The sequence below is a fragment of the Delphinapterus leucas genome, chromosome 3 (genome assembly GCF_059928025.1).
Source record: "Delphinapterus leucas isolate spDelLeu-1000000601 "Yukka" chromosome 3, BTC_Dleu_Yukka2, whole genome shotgun sequence".
Classification (NCBI taxonomy): Eukaryota; Metazoa; Chordata; class Mammalia; order Artiodactyla; family Monodontidae; genus Delphinapterus; species Delphinapterus leucas.
In genome coordinates this window covers 138378855-138396810 of record NC_143131.1, presented here as the reverse complement: position 1 = coordinate 138396810, position 17956 = coordinate 138378855, and the positions used below count along the sequence as shown (strand labels likewise).

The following is a 17956-nucleotide window of genomic DNA, read 5'->3' as shown; positions in this document are numbered from 1 at the left end:
GAACAAAACCTGCTCCTTCTGGAAATACATAATCCCTTTCCTCATAGTGTCCCTATCACATCACATGGTCTTCCCTGTAACTTCGATGCCTATCACCATTCTTGGCAAATCCAGTTGCCACCCTTCAATATCTGGCTTCTTCATTCCTGGAACTTAATATTAATGATCTTTTCCTTTAATATACCAGCCTTTTAGTTCCGTAGACACACTCGGAACCACTTAAAAAGTGGCACCTCATCTGTAACCTCAATGTCAACATATGACCTTGAATACAACCCTCTATCTCAGTGTACTTCAATGTACTTTCTCAAGTACAACTGTTTCTCAAGTACTTTCTCCAGTTTCTCAAGTACTTTTTCCTAGTGTAACAGTTTGTTGACTGCATCATCACTTCAAACTATTATCACCATAAATTTAACCTTATTCTATAGTTTATTATATTTAGCATAGTTTACTTCTAAATTGTCCTTAATTTCGGTTTTTCTAATATTTTATTATGAACATTCAGAGATTTTGAAATAATTTTAGGGCGAAGATCAATATACCCACCACCTGGATTCTACCATTACCCTTTTATCCTACTGTTTACCATGTATCTGTTCATGTACCCATTGCTCTATCTATGCATTGTCATTATATTCTTTTGGATACATTTCAAAATAAATTGCAGTGTTCAGTATATTTCCCCCTACATGCTTCCTCATGCGTATTTATCTTTAACTAGAGTTCAGTATTCATTTATAAATTATTTTGTTGAATTTAAAAATTATATATAGGGCTTCCCTGGTGGTGCAGTGGTTGAGAGTCCACCTGCCGTTGCAGGGGACACGGGTTCGTGCCCCGATCCGGGAAGATCCCACATGCCGCAGAGCAGTTAGGCCCGTGAGCCATGGCCGCTGAGCCTGCGCGTCCGGAGCCTGTGCTCCACAACGGGAGAGGCCACAACAGTGAGAGGCCCGCGTACCGCAAAAAAAAAAAAAAAAAAAAAATTATATATAAATAAATGGAATCACTATGTTGTGTACCAGGAACTAACATAGTGTTGTAGGTCAATTATATTTCGAAAACAAACAAACTCATAGGAAAAGAGATCAGTTTTATGGCTCCTAGAGGGGGGAGTGAGGGGAGGGGCAATTGGATAAAGGCAATCAAAAGGTACAAACTTCCAGTTACAGGGTAAATAAGTACTGGGGATGTAACGGACAATGTGATAAATATCATTAACACTGCTGGACATTATATATGAAAGCTGTTAGAGTAAATTCTAGGAGTTCTCATCACAAGGAAAAAATGTTTTTTCTATTCTATATGAGGTGATGGATGTTCACTAAACTTATTATGGTCATCATTTCATGATGTATGTAGGTTAGATTACCATGCTGTACACCTTAAACTTACACAGTGCTGTGTGCCAATTGCATCTCAATAAAAATGGAAGAAAAAATTTTTAATTAAAAAGAAGTATATGCAACGAAATGTAAACTGCACACTTGCTGAATTTTGACAAATGTGTCTTGCTGTGTAGTCCAAACCCCTAGTAGGATGCAGAATGTTACCAAGGTGCAAGAAATTTCCCTCATGTCCTGTCCCACTCAGTCTCTGCCCCACATCTCCAGAGGCAATTGCTGTCCTGATTTTATTCATCGTAGATTTGTTTTGCGTCTTCTAGAATTTCATATGAATCAAATCAAATAGGTGTTCCTATGTGTAAGATTTCTTTCACACTGCATAAAGTTTTTGAGCTTCATCCATGTTTTTGCATGTTTCAGTAATTTATTCATTTTTTTTGCTGAATAGTATCCTATTGAATGAATGTGTCACAGTTTATCCAGTCTACTGTTGATGGACACAGACTATTTCCAGTTTTTACTATTAACTTCTCATGTATTAATTGGCCATTTGTATATTTTCTTTTGTGAAGTTACTGATTAAAACTTCTGCTCAGTTTTTAGGTTATTTATCTCTTTATTCTTGAGATGGAGGTGCACTTTGTATAATCTGGATAACATCCTTTATCAGATATGCTTTGCACATAATTCTGCCTTGTTTACTCACTTTTTAAATGCCATCTTTTGATGAACTTAAGTTTAAAATTTTGATGAATTATAATTTATCAAATTTTAATGCTTATTACTTTGTATGACTTGCCCAAGAAACATTTGCCTACCCAAAGTCATGAAGATATTCTCCTATGTTTTCACTAAAAGTTTTATGGTTTTAGATTTTACTTTAGGTCTGTGATACACCTTGAATTAATTTTTGTCTGTGGTATTAGGTAGGGGTCATGGTTTATTTTTTCCCATATGGATAGTCAGTTGTTCCATCACCATTTATTGAAAAGATTTTCAGTTCTCCATTAGTTTGCTTTGGTGCCTCTGTTAAGTATCAAATAACTGTGTAAGTTATGCCAGTGTGTATATATAACATATATATTACATACATCTATATATACACACATATATATGTAATTTTCATTTTAAAAATTTCTTCAGCAATGTTTTATATGTTTTTAGTCTGCACATTTTGATGTTACTCTGCTAAAATTATTTTTAATTATTTTCTTTTTTTAAATTTATTTTTATTATTTTTAACATCTTTATTGGAGTATAATTCCTTTACAATAGTGTGTTAGTTTCTGCTTTATAACAAAGTGAATCAGTTATACATATACATACGTTCCCATATCTCTTCCCTCTTGTGTCTCCCTCCCTTGCACCCTCCCTATCGCACCCCTCTAGGTGGTCACAAAGCACCGAGCTGATCTCCCTGTGCTATGCGGCAGCTTCCCACTAGCTATCTGTTTTACGTTTGGTAGTGTATATATGTCCATGCCACTCTCTCACTGTGTCACAGCTTACCCTTCCCCCTCCCCGTATCCTCAAGTCCATTCTCTAGTAGGTCTGTGTCTTTATTCCCGACTTCCCCCTAGGTTCTTCATGACCCTTTTTTTTTTCTTAGATTCCATATATATGTGTTAGCATACGGTATTTGTTTTTCTCTTTCTGATTTACTTCACTCTGTATGACAGACTCTAGGTCCATCCACCTCACTAAAAATAACTCAATTTCGTTTCTTTTTATGGCTGAGTAATATTCCATTGTATATATGCACCACATCTTCTTTATCCATTCATCTGTTGATGGACACGTAGCATGCTTCCATGTCCTGGCTATTGTAAATAGAGCTGCAATGAACATTTTGGTACATGACTCTTTTTGAATTATGGTTTTCTCAGAGTGTATGCCCAGTAGTGGGATTGCTGGGTCATATGGTAGTTCTATTTTTAGTTTTTGAAGGAACCTCCATACTGTTCTCCATAGTGGCTGTATCAATTTACATTCCCATCAACAGTGCAAGAGGGTTCCTTTTTCTCCACACCCTCTCCAGCATTTATTGTTTGTAGATTTTTTGATGATGGCCATTCTGACTGGTGTGAGATGATATCTCATTGTAGTTTTGATTTGCATCTCTCTAATGATTAATGATGTTGAGCATTCTTTCATGTGTTTGTTGGCAATCTGTATATCTTCTTTGGAGAAATGTCTATTTAGGTCTAGTGCCCATTTTTGGATTGGGTTGTTTGTTTTTTTGATATTGAGCTACATGAGCTGCTTGTAAATTTTGGAGATTAATCCTTTGTCAGTTGCTTCATTTGCAAATATTTTGTCCCATTCTGAGGGTTGTCTTTTGGTCTTCTTTATGGTTTCCTTTGCTGTGCAAAAGCTTTGAAGTTTCATTAGGTCTCATTTGTTTATTTTTGTTTTTATTTCCATTTCTCTAGGAGGTGGGTCAAAAAGGGTCTTGCTGTGATTGATAGATCTTGCTGTCATAGAGTGTTCTGCCTATGTTTTTCTCTAAGAGTTTGATAGTGTCTGGCCTTATGTTTAGGTCTTTAATCCATTTTGAGTTTATTTTTGTGTTTGGTGTTAGGGAGTATTCTAATTTCATACTTTTACATGTAGCTGTCCAATTTTCTCAGCACCACTTATTGAAGAGGCTGCCGTTTCTCCACTGTATATTCTTGCCTCCTTTATCAAAGATAATGTGACCATAGGTGCGTGGGTTTATCTCTGGGCTTTCTATCCTATTCCATTGATCTATATTTCTGATTTTGTGTCAGTACCATACTGTCTTGATTACTGTAGCTTTGTAGTATAGTCTGAAGTCAGGGAGCCTGATTCCTATAGCTCCATTTTTCGTTATCAAGATTGCTTTGGTTATTCGGGGTCTTTTGTGTTTCCATACAAATTGTGAAATTTTTGGTTCTAGTTCTGTGAAAAATGCCACTGGTAGTTTGATAGGGATTACATTGAATCTGTAGATTGCTTTGGGTAGTAGAGCCATTTTCACAATGTTGATTCTTCCCATCCAAGAACATGGTATATCTCTCCATCTATTTGTATCATCTTTAATTTCTTTCATCAGTGTCTTATAATTTTCTGCATACAGGTCTTTTGTCTCCTTAGGTAGGTTTATTCCTAGATATTTTATTCTTTTTGTTGCAGTGGTAAATGGGAATGTTTCCTTAATTTCACTTTCAGATTTTTCATCATTAGTGTATAGGAATGCCAGAGATTTCTGTGAATTAATTTTGTATCCTGCTACTTTACCAAATTCATTGATTAGCTCTAGTAGTTTTCTGGTAGCATCTTTAGGATTCTCTATGTATAGTATCATGTCATCTGCAAACAGTGACACCTTTACTTCTTCTTTTCCGATTTGGATTCCTTTTATTTCTTTTTATACTCTGATTGCTGCGGCTAAAACTTCCAAAACTATGTTGAATAATAGTGGTGAGCGTGGGCATACTTGTCTTGTTCCTGATCTCAGTGGAAATGGTTTCAGTGTTTCACCATTGAGGACGATGTTGGCTGTGGGTTTGTCATATATGGCCTTTATTATGTTGAGGAAAGTTTTCTCTATGCCTACTTTCTGCAGGGTTTTTATCATAAGTGGGTGTTGAATTTTGTTGGAAGCTTTCTCTGCATCTATTGAGATGATCATATGGTTTTTCTCCTTCAATTTGTTAATATGGTGTATCACATTGATTGATTTGCATATATTGAAGAATCCTTGCATTCCTGGAATAAACCCCACTTGATCATGGTGTATGATTCTTTTACTGTGCTGTTGGATTCTGTTTGCTAATATTTTGCTGAGGATTTTTGCATCTATGTTCATCAGTGATATTGTCCTATAGTTTTCTTTCTTTGTGACATCTTTGTCTGGTTTTGGTATCAGGGTGATGGTGGCCTCGTAGAATGAGTTTAGGAGTGTTCCTCCCTCTGCTATATTTTGGAATAGTTTGAGAAGGATAGGTGTTAGTGCTTCTCTAAATGTTTGATAGAATTCGCCTGTGAAGCCATCTGGTCCCGGGCTTTTATTTTTTGGAAGATTTGTAACCACAGTTTCAATTTCTGTGCTTGTGATTGGTCTATTTGTATTTTCTGTTTCTTCCTGGTTCAGTCTCGGCAGGTTGTGCATTTTTAAGAATTTGTCCATTTCTTCCAGGTTGTCCATTTTATTGGCATAGAGTTGCTTGTAGTAATCTCTCATGATCTTTTGTATTTCTGCAGTGACAGTTGTTACTTCTCCTTTTTCATTTCTAATTCTATTGATTTGAGTCTTCTCCCTTTTTTTCTTGATGAGTCTGGCTAATGGTTTATCAATTTTGTTTATCTTCTCAAAGAACCAGCTTTTAGTTTTATTCATCATTGCTATCATTTCCTTCATTTGTTTTCATTTATTTCTGATCTGATCTTTCTGATTTCTCTCCTTCTGCTAACTTTGGGGTGTTTTCTTCTTCTTTCTCTAATTGCTTTAGGTGTAAGGTTAGGTTGTTCATTTCAGATGTTTCTTGTTACTTAAGGTAGGATTGTATTGCTGTAAACTTCTGTCTTAGAACTGCTTGTGCTGCATCCCATAGGTTTTGGGTCGTTGTGTTTTCATTGTCTTTTGTTTCTAGGTATTTTTTGATTTCCACTTTGATTTCTTCAGTGTTCTCTTCGGTATTAAGTAGTGTATTGTTTAGCCTGCATGTGTTTGTATTTTTTTACAGATTTTTTCCTGTAATTGATATCTAGTCTCACAGCGTTGTGGTCGGAAAAGATACTAGATACAATTTCAGTTTTCTTAAATTTACCAAGGCTTGATTTGTGATCCAAGTTATGATCTATCCTGGAGAACATTCCATGAGCACTTGAGAAGAAAGTGTATTCTGTTGTTTTTGGATGGAATGTCCTATAAATATCAGTTAAGTCCATCTTTTTTAATGTATCATTTAAAGCTTGTGTTTCCTGTTTTGTTTTCATTTTGGATGATCTGTCCATTGGTGAATGTGGGGTGTTAAAGTACCCTACTATGATTGTGTTACTGTCAATTTCCCCTTTTCTGGCTGTTAGTATTTGCCTTATGTATTGAGGTGCTCCTGTGTTGGGTGCATAAATATTTACAATTGTTATATCTTCTTCTTGGATCGATCCCTTGATCATTATGTAGTTTCCTTCTTTGGCTGTTGTAATAGTTTTTATTTTAAAATCTACTCTGTGTGATATGAGAATTGCTACTCCAGCTTTCTTTTGATTTCCATTTGCATGGAATATCTTTTTCCATCCCCTCACTTTCAGTCTGTAAGTGTACCTAGGTCTGAAGTGGGTCTCTTGTAGACAGCATATATATGGGTCTTGTCTTTGCATCCAATCAGCCAGTCTATGTCTTTTGGTTGGAGCAGTTAATCCTTTTACATTTAAGGTAATTATTGATATGTATGTTTCTATTCCCATTTTCTTAATTGTTTTGGGTTTGTTATTGTAGGTCTGTTCCTACTCTTGTGGTTCCTGCTTAGAGAAGTTCCTTTAGCATTTGTTGTAAAGGTAGTTTGGTGGTGCTGAATTTCTCAGCTTTTGCTTGTTTGTAAAGGTTTTAATTTCTCCATCAAATCTGAATGAGATCCTTGCTGCATAGAGTAATCTTGGTTGTAGGTTTTTCTCCTTCATCACTTTAAATATGGCCTGCCACTCTTCTGGCTTGTAGAGTTTCTGCTGAAAGATCAGCTGTTAACCTTATGGGTATTCCCTTATGTGTTATTTGTAGTGTTTACCTTGTTGCTTTTTTGTGTGTGTGTGGTTCATGGGCCTCTCACTGTTGTGGCCTCTACTGTTGCAGAGCACAGGCTCCGGACGCGCAGGCTCTGCAGCCATGGCTCAGGGGCCTAGCCTCTCCGCGGCATGTGGGATCTTCCCGGAACGAGACACAACCCCGTGTCCCCTGCATCGGCAGGTGGACTCTCAACCACTGCGCCACCAAGGAAGCCCTACCTTGATGCTTTTAATATGTTTTCTTTGTACTTAATTTTTGATAGTTTGATTAACATGTGTCTTGGCGTGTTTCTCCTTGGATGTATCCTGTATGGGACTCTCTGTGCTTCCTGGACTTGATTAACTATTTCCTTTTCCATATTAGGGAAGTTTTCAACTATAATCTCTTCAAATATTTTCTCAGTCCCTTTCTTTTTCTCTTCTTCTTCTGGGACCCCTATAATTCGAGTGTTGGTGCTTTTAATGTTGTCCCAGAGGTCTCTGAGACTGTCCTCAGTTTTTTTCATTCTTTTTTCTTTATTCTGCTCTGCAGTAGTTATTTCCACTATTTCATCTTCTAGGTCACTTATCCGTTCTTCTGCCTCAGTTATTCTACTATTGATCCCTTCTAGAGAATTTTTAATTTCATTTATTGTGTTGTTCATCATTGTTTATTTGCTCTTTAGTTCTTCTAGGTCCTTGTTAAACGTTTCTTGTAGGTATTCTATTTCCAAGATTTTGGATCATCTTTACTATCATTATTCTGAATTCTTTTTCAGGTAGACTGCCTATTTCCTCTTCATTTGTTAGGTCTGGTGGGTTTTTCCTTGCTCCGTCATCTGCTGTGTGTTTTTCTGTCTTCTCATTTTGCTTAACTTACCGTGTTTGGGGTCTCCTTTTTGCAGGCTGCAGGTTCGTAGTTCCTGTTGTTTTTGGTGTCTGTCCCCAGTGGCTAAGGTTGGTTCAGTGGGTTGTGTGGGCTTCCTGTTAGAGTGGACTAGTGCCTGTGTTCTGGTGGATGAGGCTGGATCTTGTCTTTCTGGTGGGCAGGTCCACGTCTGGTGGTGTGTTTTGGGGTGTCTGTGGCCTTATTATGATTTTAGGCAGCCTCTGTGCTAATGGATGTGGTTATGTTCCTGTCTTGCTAGTTGTTGGCATATGGTGTCCAGCACTGTAGCTTGCTGGTCGTTGAGTGAAGCTGGGTCTTGGCGTTGAGATGGAGCTCTCTTGGAGATTTTCACCGTTTGATATTATGTGGAGCTTGGAGGTCTCTTGTGGACCAGTGTCCTTAAGTTGGCTCTCCCACCTCAGAGGCACAGCACTGACTCCTGGCTGGAGCACCAAGAGCCTTTTATACACAGGGCTCAGTATAAACGGGAGAGAAAATAGAACGAAAGAAAGAAAGTGGATAAAATAAAATAAAGTAAAATAAAATAAGATAAAGTTGTTAAAATATAAAATAATTATTAAGAAAAAAACTTTAAAAAGAAAACAAAAACAAAGAATGGATGGACAGAACCCTAGGACAAATGGTAAAAGCAAAGCTGTACAGGCAAAATCACACACAGAAACATACACATACACACTCAGAAAAGAAAAATGGGAAAAAAATATATATCTTGGCTCCCAACGTCCACCTCCTGAATTTGGGATGGTTCGTTGTCTATTCAGGTATTCCACAGATGCAGGGTACATCAAGTTGATGGTGGAGCTTTTATCCGCTGCTCCTCAGGCTGCTGGGAGAAATTTCCCTTTCTCTTCTTTGTTTCCACAGCTCCTGGGGTTCAGCTTTGGATTTGGACCCGCCTTTGCGTGTAGGTCGCCTGAGGGCGTCTGTTCTTCCCTCAGACAGGACGTGGTTAAAGGAGCTGCTGATTCGGGAGCTCTGGCTCACTCAGGCCAGGGGGAGGGAGGGGTACGGATGTGGGGCGAGCCTGCGGCGGCAGAGGCCAGCATGACGTTGCACCAGTCTGACGAGCGTGTGCGTTCTCCCGGGGAAGTTGTCCCTGGATCACGGGACCCTGACAGTGGCGGGCTGCACAGGCTCCCGGGAGGGGAGCTGTGGACAGTGACCTGTGCTTGCTCACAGGTTTTTTGGTGGCTGTAGTAGCAGCCTTAGTGTCTCATGCCCATCTCTGGGTTCCGCTCTGATAGCCGCTGCTCGCGCCCATCTCTGGAGCTCCGTTAAGCGGCACTCTTAATCCTCTCTCCTCGCGCACCAGGAAACAAAGAGGCAAGAGAAAGTCTCTTTTCTCTTCGGCAGCTCCAGACTTTTTCCCGACTCCCTCCCGGCTAGCTGTGGCGCACTAGCCCCTTTAGGGTGTGTTCACGCTGTCAACCCCAGTCCTCTCCCTGGGATCCGACCGAAGCTGGGGCCTCAGCTTCCAGCCCCCGCCTGCCCCGCCGGGTGAGCAGACAAGCCTCTAAGGCTGGTGAGTGCTGGTCGGCACCGATCTTCTGTGCGGGAATCTCTCCGCTTTGCTCTCCGCATCCCTGTGGCTGTGCTGTCCTCTGCGGCTTTGAAGCTCCCCACCCCCTCCGCCACCCGAAGTCTCCGCCCGCAAAGGGGCTTCCTAGTGTGTGGAAACCTTTCCTCCTTCACAGCTCCCTCCCACTGGTGCAGGTCCCATCCCTATTCTTAACTACTTTCTGCCATTTTTCAGGCAACTCCATAATTCCATCTTCCCAAAAATTTTTATGTTTTTGAGCAAAGAACTGTTCCATGTGCCTTTTATAATCTTCCAGGGAACTGACATTTTTTGCACTAAATGAATTTTGTAAAGACCGAAATAAATAGAAATCCGAAGGTGCAATGTGTGGTGAATACGGTGGATGAATCAGAACTTCCCAGCCAAGCTATAACAGTTTTTGCTAGGTCATCAAGGAAACATGCGGTCTTGCGTTATCCTGATGGAAGATTATGTGTCTTCTGTTGACTAATTCTGGACGCTTTTTGTCAGTTGGTCTAATTGGGAGCAGTGCTTGTTGGAATTAATCATTTGGTTTTACAGCAGGAGCTCATAATGGAGGAGTCCCTTCCAATCCCATCATATACACAACATCACCTTCTTTGGTTGAAGACCGGCCTTTGGTGTGGTTGGTGGTGGTTCATTTCACTTGCCTCAGGATCTCTTCTGTTGCCCATTGTTGTACAGTATCCACTTTTCATCGCCCGTTACAATTTGTTTTAAAAACGGAACATTTTCATTACATTTCAGTAGAGAATCTTATGCGGAAGTATGTCAAGAAGGTTTTTTTCGCTTAACTTATATGGAACCCAAACATCAAAGCGATTCACATAACCAAGGTGGTGCTTTATTTTCAGTGCTTGATTTGTATATTTTGAGTATGTCAGCTCTCTCCAGTGTGATATAACATTCATTGTTCTCAATTATTGTTTTGATTTGATCGCTATCAACTTCAGCTGGCCTACCTGATCGTGGAGCATCGTCCAGTGACAAATCTCCAGCACGAAACTTCGCAAACCGCTTTTGACACGTTCGATCAGTCACAGCACCTTCTCCATAAACCGCACAAATCTTTTTGTGTGTTTTAGTTGGTTTTAACCTTTCTTGAAATAATAAGGCATAAGATACTGAAAATGTTCCTTTTTTTCTTCCATCTTCAATATTAAAATGGCTACACAAAAATTCACCAATTTTGATGTCTTTTTTTTAATGCACGCTGATATGACTGCTGTCACAATACAGTCTAACAAAATTGTTTCGAATGAAGTTAAAAACAGCTAAGTGTTGCTAGAGCCATCTTACGGAAAAAACAACGAACATTTTGGCCCACCCAATACTTACCTTATTGTAACAGATGGATCCCCATTCAATAGGTGTAGTGAGGATTGGCATTTTTGCCTTATTATTGTTTAGTGAGAAAACGCCCAATATTTCACCATACAGTGTAATGTCAGTTATTGGTTTTTCATAGATTCCCTATATCAGATGAAGTGAGTTCTAGTCTGTTCCTAGTTGACTGAGGGTTTTAATCAGGAATGGGTGTTACATTGTGTCAAATGTTTATTCTTCATCTATTGAGATTATCATATGGATTTTTGTTTTTAGTCTGAACATGGTAAGTTATGTATATTGATTTTCAAATGTTAAACCAGCCTTGCATACCTCAGATAACCCTGCTTGCTAATGGTGTGTTATTCTTTTTATGTATTGCTTAAAACATTTGACTTAAAAAAAATGATGCTTGTGTACATATTTCTGAGAGATGTTGATTTGTGCTTTTCTTTTTTGTCACATCTTTATCAGGTTTGCTATTGAGATTATGTCAGCTTCATAAAATAAGAATTGTTTTCCCCCTTTTAATTTTATGATAGAGTTAGCATGAGATTTGTGTTCTTCTCCCCCTAAATGTGCAACAGACTGCATCAGTGACAGACTGATCTAGGCCCATCTATCTGGGCCTAGAGTTTGGGATGGTGTTTAATAATGAATTTGATTACTTAATAGGGGTATTCATATATTCTGTTTGTTTCAGTCATTTCCAGAAAATTTGTTCCTTTCATCTCAGTTATTAAATTTGTTAGCATAAAATTGTTCATACTATTCTTTTATTATCTAATTAATTCCAGTTTTAATGTTCATTTTTACCCATAACTTAAAAAAAATTCTAACAGGACAGATAGTTTTGTGGTACTTTAAAATGTTTGTTTAAATAAACTTTTAATTTTAGAATACTTTTAGATTTACAGAAAAGTTGCAAAGATATTACAGAGGGTTCCCAAATACCCTTCACCTAGTTTTTCCTATTATTTACATCTTATATTACTATGCTACATTTGTTACCACTAAGAAACCAACATTAGTTCATTACTATTAACTAATCTCCATACTTTATTCAAATTTTAATAGTTTTTTTAATACTGTCCTTTTTCTGTTCCAGAATCATCCAGGAGACATTACATGTCTTCTTAACCTTCTTTGGTCTATGCTAGTTTCTCAGATTTTCTGTTCTTGTGTTTTGTTTGTTTGTTTTTGTCTTGTGATGACCTTAACAGTTTTGAAATCAAGCTTTTTTATAGAATGTCTCTCATTTTGGGTTTGTTTGAAGTTTTTCCTCATGATTAGTATATGGTTGTGGAAGATCACAGAAGTGAAATGCCATTCTCATTATATCATATCAAGAGAGTATACTGTCCGCATAACTTATCACTAGTGATGTTAACCTTGATCACGTGGTGAAGGTGGTGCTTGTCCGGATCGCCACTGTAAAGCTACTTTTTTCATCCTTCCATACTCTTACTCTTTGGAAACAAGTCACTACGCACAGCTCACACTCAGGGATGGAGAGCTAAGTCCCACCTCCTTGAGGGGCAATATCTACTCAAATTATTTGGAATTCTTCTGTAGAGGAGATCTATCTCTTTTATGGGAGTTTTTTTTTTCCTTTACTATACCATAAAAATTTTAAATTTCTACTTGTATTATATTGACATCAAGTAGCGTGGCCAAATTGTCCCCACTTCACCCCACCCCCACCTTCCCTTTCTCTCCAACCCAGATTAGAAGTTCAGTTATACTGCTGAGCAAAACTAATCAGTTTTGTTGATTGATATAAACATTGTGGTATTTATGAGAACTTGTTGCCATTTTGCTTCCTTCTTCACATGAGGCTACTGGTCACTAAAATAACGGTAATTTATCAGCAACATCAACAGTTTAAACCCCAGTATGGAAGTTATAAGGCTGCATAGCAGACAATATCATAATGCCTTTTACTCATAAAACATTCTCAACTGGGGATGAGTGTTCATGATGTTTGAAACATTTATTGAATTTGCAGAGTGTCATGACCATACTGTTTTTGGTGTGGGTGGAAGCGAGTAATTCTACTTTTGAATCATAGTATGACAATGAAGGCTTTTAAAGAGAAGGAATGAGAATAGTAGGTGCTATTTTGGCTTTGAACAAAAATACCCAGTGAACTCTGCCTGCTGCCATCAGGAGGCACCTGGTGAGAAACACCTGCAGCTCCTCTGTTCTACCATTAAAGAACTTGATGTCAGGAAGTAAAACTCTTCCAATGACACATTCAGAAAAGAAAGGGTACAAAGCCTTATATACTTAAGAAGTTTGTGTAGCTTTTGAGAAAATGGCTTATATCAAATGTCCTTCTCCTCAGGATGATAAATGGTATAGGTATTTTTAATGACATTAATTGTGAAGTATCTTTTGTATGAATTCCCTACCACTCTTTAGAAATAAATGGTAAAATAAATGGTATAAATATTTTGGTTGATACTCTTTCAAAGTAGTTTCCAGGCCTATACACAAGTATATGTATACTTTTACAATGCTCTAATCATACTAAATATATTATTTTAGGATAAATATCATGAGCATTTCTTCATATTATTAAAAACTTGCACATCATTTTAATGTCTACAGCATTCCAGTGAATGGAGGCACTGTAATTTAATGAGTCTCAGATTATGAAACTGTCACAAACAGTGCTAATGAACACATCTGGATAGTCATCTTTGACATATTACTGATTATTTCCTTAGAGCAAAGTTTCTCAAACTTGGCACTATTGACATTTTGGGAAGGAAACTTTTTGTTGTTGTTGTAGGGGACTGTCCTGTGCACTTTAGGATGGTGGGCAGCATCCCTGGCCTCTATCCACTAGATGCCAGTAGCACCTCCACTCCTCGTTGTGACAGCCAAAACAGTCTGCAGACATTGCCAAATGTCCCCTAGGAGCCAAAATTTCTCTGCCATTGAAAACCACTGACTCAGAGTAAGTTCTTTGAAGAAGAATTTTCACATAAATGATATGCACAATTTAAAGTTAAAAAAAAATCTATGTGGGTTTTATTTTCAATTTGAAGAAAGTAATAGGATATAGAGTGATAACTTAAAATTTTGTGAAAAAAATTTTTCCTAAACCTCTCCTACCAAAATTCTTAGAGTTAACTGTGCCCAGGGATTAATACAGCAGGGTCCTATTCCACTTTAGCTACAGAAAAATCACTCTATGTAGCAAGAGAGTGACAGAGGGAATTCCCTGGCGGTCTAGTGGTTAGGGCTCCATGCTCTCACTGATGAGGGCCCAGATTCAATCCCTGGTCAGGGAACTAAGATCCCACAAAAAAAAAAAAAAGAGAGAGAGATAGAAATCATGGATATAGGAGAGAAGGCCCAACTCTCAAACTGCTTCTCATCTTTTTGACTCCACAGTATTTTGTGATCTCAGATTCTATAACCATGTTTACACATTTTTGTTTTTGTTTTTTTGTGGTACGCGGGCCTCTCACCGCTGCGGCCTCTCCGGTAGCGGAGCACAGGCCCCGGACGCGCAGGCCCAGCGGCCATGGCTCACGGACCCAACCGCTCCGCGGCATGTGGGATCCTCCTGGACCGGGGCACGAACCCGTGTCCCGTGCATCGGCAGGCGGACCCCCAACCACTGCGCCACCAGGGAAGCCCACCATGTTTACACATTTTTGACCCCTAATGTTTTTCTTTTCTAGGCAGTAAAGAGGACTAAATGTTTAGATATTGAAATAAGTCCAACCAGATTCTGATACTGTCCCTTACCAGTTTCTAACTAGTTGATCTTGGACCACTTTAATCCTCTTTCTCTATCTGTAAAGGGTCCACCATACAGAGTTGTTGGGAAAATTAAATATGAGATGTTTTAAATCTTGGCACTGAGAAAGGACTCATTAAATATTATCCATTCTCCCTCCAACAAGTTGAAAGAAGAATTATTTATTTTCTCAATTTAATTATATACTTCTAGGCCATCTGAGGAGGCATTAAAACAGAAAGCATTGTCCTGAAACTTTTTCATTGGTATAATAACTCATGTGATATTACAAATGTAAATTTCATAATTGTGTATGAGACACCGTGGTAGCTGCTATTTGAGTTACTTGGAACAGTATCCCATTGGGTGAGTGTGGGAAGAAAATACTAGATGCTTGATTTTCTGTGTATTTTAAATTTCATCCATTTTATTTTCTACTTTTATATTTGCTAATATTTTAATATATTAGTACAATGGTGTGATGTATATGATTTATAAGTAAATAAAAATACATTGAGGATGCTTGTTCAAAGTTTCTTTACTGCTGGGGTGTGAGATCAACATCTATTTTGGAGACCCTTGACGTGGAAGATAGCTTTTTGCTGTTTCTGTGATTTGGGATGGAGGAAAGGAGTCATAAATTTCACTGCCTGTCAGAATCCCCACAATTCACGGAGGGTTATTTCAACATCATTATGCATGAACGGGCCTCTCACTGTTGTGGCCTCTCCCGTTGCGGAGCACAGGCTCTGGACGCGCAGGCTCAGCGGCCATGGCTCATGGGCCCAGCCACTCTGCGGCATGTGGGATCCTCCCGGACCGGGGCAGGAACCCGTGTCCCCTGCATCGGCAGGCGGACTCTCAACCACTGCGCCACCAGGGAAGCCCCGAGGCATGTTTTAAATGTTCCACCCCAGTCTCTCTTTCAAGATTGGTTGGAGTAGGGAGCAGGACGAAGTATTTTCCTATGTCACTGAGAGTACCTGGGAAGGTATTTCCTGCTGTTTTGAAAATGGAAAATAAAATACTACCTTTCTCTTTTGAAAAAACCTAAGCTAGGTATTAGGGGACAACAATGTCCAAATTAAATCTTCTCCTTGTGCCTTTCTTCAATTCTCCCTTGAATGGAATAAGGATATCTAAAAGATAATGGAGATGTATGGTAAGATTGGTGGCATGTAAAATGGTGTCAGGATTCAAAAGGTGTTGGAAAGGAGTGGGTTGTGTGTTTGTGTGTGTGCACACACACACACACACTCGTGTTTGAATGGGAGAACCAACATTCATGGGTTCCAGGTGTCTGACAGGTTCTTTACATGGAACATTTACATCATCCATATTCACCCTCATACAGCCAAGACATGGGAGAAGAGAATTTTTTGCCCTTCTCATGGTAAAAATTTTCAACATAAAGGAAAGATAAGGTGGAAAGTTAAGGTCCTGTTGTATCCCACATTGGCCCTTCTCCCACTCCACAGGCTATCAGTATTTTGTGTATCTTGTACTTCCAGAAATTTCTATGTCTACAAGGAAAAAAATACATATACAGCCTTTTCACAAATAAGATCATAATGTGCAAATAGAAATCATATTAAAGATTTGTTATCAAACTGCTTTTCCTCACTCTGCAATAAAATTGGGATATTTTCCATATCAGTATATATAGATTTACCTTATTCTTTCTAGAGGCTTCATGGCATTCCATTGCATGGATTTACTGTAATAAATTTAGCTACTTTCTTATTCAACACTGTAATTTTTTTTTTGGCTGCGTTGGGTCCTCGCTGCTGCGCAGGGGCTTTATCTAGTTGCTCTGCTACGGTGTGTGGCTTCTTATTCCGGTGGCCTCTCCTGCTGCAGAGCATAGCCTCCAGGCATGCAGGCTTCAGCAGTTGTGGCATGCAGGCTCAGTAGTTGTGGCTCACGGGCTCTAGAGCGCAGGCTCAGCAGCTGTGGTGCACGGGCTTTGTTGCTCCGCGGTATGTGGGATCCTCCCAGACCAGAGCTCGAACCTGTGTCCCCTGCATTGGCAGGCGGATTCTTAACCACTGTGCCACCAGGGAAGCCCCAACACTGTAATATTTTTTGCATGTATCTTTGAATACTTTTCGAGGGATACATTTATAGAAATGGAATTACTGGCTCAAAAGGTATGCATATTTAAAATTTAAATCCATCATGAGTGCATCAATTTATCTACCCACAAGTGAGACATTTAAAAAAATTCATATTGTTTAATTTTTTTTTTCTTTTTTTTTTTTTTTGCGGTACGCGGGCCTCTCACTGCTGTGGTCTCTCCCGTTGCGGAGCACAGGCTCCGGACGCGCAGGCTCAGCGGCCATGGCTCACAGGCCCAACCGCTCCGCGGCATGTGTGATCCTCCTGCACCGGGGCACGAACCCGTGTCGTTCGGCACGGACTCTCATCGGCAGGTGGACTCTCAACCACTGCGCCACCAGGGAAGCCCCCATATTGTTTAAATTTTATGGGCAAAAAAGGCACTTAATTTTTCTCTTAATTTTTTCTTTCAAATATTGAGTGATATTGTGCATCTCAAAGCGGTCATTTGTAAACATGACTGAGGTTAGGGCTCTTTCTATAGTATGTTTGTTGCATCCTAAACTGTTTCTATACTTAGGGTCGCCAGAAAAGCCAGAGTGGAGACTGCAGGGAGTACGGGTTTGAATGAACTTTGGCTGCTCCATCAAGCATGCTGATCACTGAGGAAACAACAGAAGACTCACCCAAGTGACTCATCCCCCAAATCCAACAGAGGTAATAGAATAACTTACATTGCACAGCCTTTTGGCTATTTAGTTGGATGTATGAGATCAACGGTGCACACTTTCTCTGCTGGATGTTGCTTTGGGAAAGAGACTTATTGGTTAGATGTCACATTGCAATGCAGTTAGGGGCTTTGGGACCTGATTCCCAATACTCAGAAGCATAGAGAAAAATTATTTAGCATCTTGGCCTCAGGCGACAATATCTACTTCATGGAGTTGCGTCAGGCATCAAATTCTATGGGGATGTACTACTACTGTCCACTGCATTAACTATCCTTCATGTTGTTTCATTATTTTCTGAGGCTGTACTTTGTATTGGATGGTGGAAAGCTTGAGGCTAGAGATAACCAAGGTGGCAATTTTAAGAGGCACATGAAATAAAAACGTGAGAGGTTGTGCACGTGGATTATTAGATGTCAAATGTATAATATAGCTTTATATATGTAGTTTTACCCGGATTGGACTCATGTGCTATAATTAGTTTTAAATTTATTACTATCTTTTTCATGAAATTCAGATAGTCTGACTAGTTTATATTCT

General features: G+C 39.1%; 1 long non-coding RNA gene across 2 annotated transcripts in view; it reads left to right on the top strand.

Annotated features, from left to right (window-relative positions):
• LOC111185507 (uncharacterized) overlaps positions 1–17956 on the top strand; it is a 267106-nt gene that overhangs the window by 161144 nt on the left and 88006 nt on the right. For both annotated transcript variants that reach the window (XR_002647561.2, XR_016392850.1), the window contains exon 3: positions 17269–17405. This is a non-coding gene — a long non-coding RNA (uncharacterized LOC111185507). The remainder of the gene's footprint in view (positions 1–17268; positions 17406–17956) is intronic.